Below are 6,114 nucleotides of genomic sequence, written 5' to 3'. Positions count from 1 at the left end.
TTACACTTGGAGGAACAATGGAAGGCTCCAGAGTGCGATATAATGAGGCTTTCAGGTGCTGCTCTGCTGTTTCAAGAAGAAAGCACAGAAGATCAGTCAACCCCCACCAAGCGTTGTTTTTGTGTGTTTTCTTTAATGGCTCTGCAAGCTATGCAGAGGCTGCAGGCAAAGCATTACAGCTATTTTTCTAAAAGGCTTTTTAATTCCACCACTGGTTAGGTTGAATGAAGAGAGTTACTATATAGCAAGTGTAGGTATCGTTTATTCTGATTTTCATGTACCGTACTTTTATGAGGAAATAAGGCCTTAAAAAGCATTTTGAAAAGTCTTATATTTTGATATATTGGTCTTAAAAACAGTGCCATTTAAAAACTTTCCTTATGACTTTCCTCGTCTTAAGCTTTATTTTCCAACGACTATGCAAGTAAAGGACGTTACGCACCTTCACGCTGGATTCTAACTGCGGACAAAGAAAATATATAAATAAAAAAGAAGGTGGGGGGAAAAAAAAAAGAAGCAACTGCTCCAGCTAGTTGTGACCAGGGCTGAAAGGAAGCTGGTACGGTCCTGTACTGTGTGCCGGTATAAGTTTTGGTGGAGGTCCGCAGGGCTGTGTGTTTGGTCTTTGCTGCTTTAACAATCGTACAAAAGCAGCTGCAGGCTGATGCGGATCAAACTGAACCAGGCAGCCCTTTATCATCATTTTAGCGTCTCTGTGGTTTTTAGTGTTTAATGTCCCTCTTTCCTCTCACGTTATCCGCCAATTCTGTCGCTTCTCTAAACAAACACATTGAGCATAAACGAGGTACGTTTGATTTGCTGTGCGGGTACATTCAGTTCATTCAGTCAAGTTGGCATTTTCTATGCCAGCTGTAGGTTGGTTAGTTTGCGACGGTACAGAAAAACAAATGATTTCCACAGTTTTCTGAACACTGTTGTGACTGATCGTTTAAGATGAAACCTAATGCAATGGTAGACGTGAAGAAAAGAAATAATTTGTTTGAAAAACTCATTGAAAAACGAACAATGCAGGGAAGATTGTTCAGGAGGAAGATTGCAAGTGAGGATGAAGATGTACGGACTAAAATTAGTAGAGGAAAGGAAGAAAATGATCAGAGGTGCGTTTTCTGCATTTATCAAGTTCTTTAGTAGAATAATTAAAATATTTTTTCCACAAACCCCCATTTACATTTTTATTTATTTATTTTATTCATCTGCATTAGGGGTCTAACAATTCATTTGAACTTAATTTACAGTCAGGACCATAAATATTTGGACAGAGACACATGTTTTCTAATTTAGTTTCTGTACATTACCACAGTGAACTTTAAATAAAACAACTCAGATGCCATTGAACTGCAGACTTTCAGCTTTTATTCCATGGATTGAACAAAAAGATTGTATAAAAATGTGAAAAACTAAAGCATTTTTTAAACACAATCCCTTCATTTCATGGGCTCGTAAGTAACTGGACAAATGACTAAAATGCTATTGCATGGGCATGTGTGGGCAATTGTTATGTCATGAGTGAAGCAGATAAAAGGCCTGGAGTTGATTAGAGGACTCGTGCTTGCATTTTGAAGATTATGCTGTGAACAGACATGTGGTCAAAGGAGCTCTCCATGCAGGTGAAAGAGCCATCATTAAGCTGAGAAAACAGAAAAAAAACCATGCCAGAAATTGCTACGGTATTAGGAGTGGCAAAATCAACAGTGTGGTACATCCTGAGAAAGAAAGAAAGAAAGCACTGGTGAACTCAGCAACACAAAAAGACCTGGACATCCACGAAAGACAACAGTGGTGGATAATTGCAGAATAATTTCCATGGTGAAGAGGAACCCGTTCACAACAGCCAACCAAGTGAACAACACTCTCCAGGAGGTAGGCGTATCAATATCCAAGTCTACCATAAAAAGAAGACTGCATGAAAGTAGATACAGAGGGAACACTGTAAGATGCAAGCCACTCATAAGCCTCAAGAATAGGAAGGCTAGATTGGACTTTGCTAAAAAAGCATCTAAAAAAGCCAGCACAGTTCTGGAAAAACATTCTTTGGACAGACGAAACCAAAATCAACCTCTACCAGAATGATGGCGAGAGAAAAGTATGGAGAAGGCGTGGAGATGCTCCTGATCCAAAGCACACTTCATCATTAGTAAAACACTGTGGAGGCAGTGTGATGGTCTGGGCGTGCATGGCTGCTAGTGGCACTGGGACACTAGTGTTTAATGATGACGTGACACAGGACAGAAGCAGCCCAATGAATTCTGAGGTGTTCAGAGACAAACTGTCTGCCCAGATCCAGGTGAATGCAGCCAAACTGATTGGGCGGTGTTTCATAATACAGATGGACAACGACCCAAAACATACAGCCAAAGCAACTCAGGAGTTTCTTCAAGCAAAGAAGTGGAATATTCTTGAATGGCCAAGTTATTAACCTGATCTTAACCCAAATGAGCAGCATTTCACTTGTTGAAGACTAAACTTTAGACAGGCCTACAAACAAACAGCATCTGAAAGCCGCTGCAGTAAAGGCCTGATAGAGCATTTAGAAGGAGAAGACCCAGCATCTGGTGATGTCCATGAGTTCAAGACTTCAGGCTGTCATTGCCAACAAAGCATTTTGAACCAAATATTAGTAATGACCATTTTGTTTTCAGTTATTTCATTTGTCCAATTACTTACGAGCGAATGAAATGAAGGGATTTTGTTTTAAAATGCTTTAGTTTTTCACATTTTTATACAATCTTTTTGTTCAACCCATGGAATAAAAGCTGAAAGTCTGCACTTCTATGGCATCTGAGTTGTTTGATTTAAAATTCACTGTGGTAATGTACAGAAACTGAATTAGAATGAATATTTATGGTCTTGACTATATATCATAATTTGTGGTTTCCTGATACGAATCATAGTCATCCTAAAATGGATCCAGGACATCTTTAGCCAAAACTTTAACCACTGTGACTCAGATATAAATGCCTGATAACTGAACAGTGCAGGTGAAGTTTTCCAGATTCCTGGTATTTTTTGCAAGATAATCAAGTGTAAATTACAAATAAACAAGTGATGCCCAATTTCAAAAGTAATTCACTACTCATTGCTTTTTTTCCACTTGTATACAAATTCTCAAGGGAATAAAGCTAGCACAAACAAGATAGCCTTCAAATTAAATGTATAGGCTACATAAGGGCACTCAGTTTTTATAGAACCACCTAATTCATTTCCCCACATGAACATGAAAAAGTATAGCATATCATAATATAGTAGCCTGCATAGTGTATAGACAGGTTGCTCATTGACACTTCGGCAGTGGGAAACAGTTCATCTCCAGGACATATCTTGCTCTTAACTGAAATGTTCTTTCCTTTGTTTTCAACAAATTGGAAAAAATGTAAATATGGTGGCCGGATGACTATACGTATTTGTCCATGTCCACATTCCTGCTCTCTTCATCTTACTTTGACCAATGTCCAACTCTGCATCAGCACACATGCATCAGGGGAAAAAAGGGAGAGTAAAATGTTTTGATGGACGCCAATCTCATAGTTGTTGATTTTTTATTTTTTTATCTGATATTCTGTTGAGTGGCTGTTCTCTTTTCTTTTTGTAGATCTTTGTTTTGACACAACTGTCAATCCACCAAGTTGTATTATTTATTAAAGTCTGTTGTTCTTTCAAAGATCTCAAATGCGTTTTGACAGCTTTGGTTCACTGCTGTCATCCAGGGAGAAGGTGCAGGTAACACTTGGACCGGAGCTTCTTCCACCTGAGGGCAGAGATTAGGTCATTCCCAGTGGAAGGTCCTGTTTTGACATCTAAAATGTGGGGGTGGGGGGTTGACTGATTTTCAAGATGGTGATGTGATCAAAATAAGCTTTTCTGAAATTTTAAAATGGACAGAAGTCAAACTGTAAGTGCAAGTTACAGAAGCAAAATTACATATATTTTAAATAAAAATGTAAGATCTAATTTGGTTAGGAGAAAGGTTTACCTTCATGTGCAGGAGATGACGTATTTATTAACAGATATATCAATTTTAGACCTGTGATAGATCCAGACATCAACCCTCTTGTGCTAACAATTCTGTTCCGTTTAAGTACCTGATGAAGCGTTTTTGACGTTTTGCACTTTAACAAAACTCAACTTAAAACTACCGGTAGTAGAAAGAATGTACAGTAAAAAAAATAGATATCTTAAGATGAGAACAAATTTAATATCCTGATTTCTACTGGTTCTAATTAAGGATTTTGACATTTGTTTTACCAAAGTAATATCAAATCATGACATAAAATATAAGATTATCATAATTTTATTCATCAGTGCAGGTCTAATTGCATTTTTGCAAATGGATGAACTTAACAAACCTTTGCTTTTCCCAAAATATAGACTTACATAATGTTCTGTATATCTGTGGTAAAAAGAACCTACCTTACTACTTCTTGGATCCAATCTCAGATGGAAGCATCAAAACTAGGCCTCTTTAAAGCAAGAGGAATCAAAAGAGCAGGATTGCATAAGTCATCATTGCAGTTGACCTGTAAGCAAAGAAAGGGGCTGCGTCAATGACTTGATGTTAAGTCCCGTCTTTGTGATTGACCACGACTCGCTGCTGTTGAGTGGACCTTCAGGCGTTTATGCAGCATTGACCTCCTTCTCTATGTTTCCATCTGACATTCGGAGGCAAACGGGGACAATTTTAGTTTATTCATACTTGGCTTTGAATCATGAGAGACGGTGTGCCATTGTCCCCGGAATAAAGTGGAGGTTGAAGAAGCTCATTTCCTGCTTTTTTTTTTTGATTTGTTGCAAAGACATGAAACTATATGATCCCAACAGTCAGAAGTTGATCTTTCATTCACGTCTTTTTTATCTGAGAGGACACTTAACACGCCATAGTGTTGAGAGCACGCCTTAACTGTGGGAAATGGATGAACTCGGTCATGATGGGCAGCCATAGCGATTATAGACCGTTGTACAAAAATGGCTACCGGTAAATAAATGGCCTGTTTTCTGCTCTGTGAACTCAGGCTCTTGGGAGAACTAATCAGTGAGGCTTCATTACCTCCACTTCTTTCCTAATATCAGCCTCAGCTTCAGAGGATGAATGCTACTTTCAATATGAAAAGAAAATCTACATACAAAAATATCCTCCATTTCTATCATGTTTTCCTTGCCCGTGTTAACTGGAGTAACTGTGGCTCAACTATTCATCTTGAGTTCCTTTTTCCTTCATAGCTCCTGTCCTTTGATTATTAAATACATTTGTCTTTGAAACACAATTGCTCTGCTCTTCTCTACCCAGCAGCCTCCAGTTTTCAGAGCTTCAGTTACCTGTCAAAACTGCTGGCAGACTTTTTTCTGTGGTCTCTTTTTCTTTTCTATATTTAATATGTTGGCACTCTCCTCTACTTTTCTTTATTATCCCAACATAAAAGCTTGAGGTTCTGTTTCTTTCCTTCTTATATTGAGAAAAGTCTAAGATGAAAGTCCCATCAGTCCCAGGATGCTCTGAAAAATGCTTAGAATAATGTTTTTTTGATGAGACATTTTTTTTACACATCAGCCTTTAGGTTTAAATATTTTCACAATGTAAAAATTATCTTCTACAAAGAATGCTCCACAAACTACACTTAGAATGACTGACAGAATCACGTATGTATACACTATATTACCAAAAGTATTTGCTCACCTACCTTAATTCACATGTGAACTGAAGTGCCATCCCATTCCTAACCAATATGATGTCGGTCCACCATTTGCAGCTTGGACAGCTTCAGCTCTTCTCTGTAGAAGGCTGTCTACAAGGTTGTGGAGTGTGTTTTTAGGAATTTTTTATCGTTCTTCCAAAAGCGCATTGGTGAGGTCACACACTGATGTTGGTGGAGAAGGCCTGGCTCTCAGTCTCTGCTCTGATTCATCCCAAAGGTGTTCTATTGGGTTCTGGTCAGGACTCTGTGCAGACCAGTCAAGTTCATCCACACCAGACTCTGTCATCCATGTCTTTATGGACCTTGCTTTGTGCACTGGTGCACAGAAGAGGAAGGGGCTCGCTCCAAACTGTTCCTATAAGGTTGGGAGCATGGAATTGTCCAAAATGATTTGGTATCTTGAAGC

The 6,114-nt window shown here is 38.6% G+C and overlaps 1 long non-coding RNA gene across 1 annotated transcript; it reads right to left on the bottom strand.

Moving 5' to 3' along the window:
• Positions 1-3,636: 3,636 nt before the first annotated feature.
• LOC144992559 (uncharacterized) lies at positions 3,637-5,827 on the bottom strand. The gene is made up of 3 exons (XR_013656611.1): positions 5,694-5,827; positions 4,429-4,535; positions 3,637-3,766 (listed from the first exon to the last, which is right to left on the bottom strand). It is a non-coding gene; the product is annotated as an uncharacterized LOC144992559 (long non-coding RNA).
• Positions 5,828-6,114: the final 287 nt, after the last annotated feature.

This window comes from Oryzias latipes, chromosome 6 (assembly GCF_053564925.1).
Source record: "Oryzias latipes strain Hd-rR chromosome 6, Olatipes_Hd-rR_3.1".
Classification (NCBI taxonomy): Eukaryota; Metazoa; Chordata; class Actinopteri; order Beloniformes; family Adrianichthyidae; genus Oryzias; species Oryzias latipes.
The sequence above is the reverse complement of the archived record's forward strand: the minus strand, read 5'-3'. Positions and strand labels throughout refer to the sequence as shown.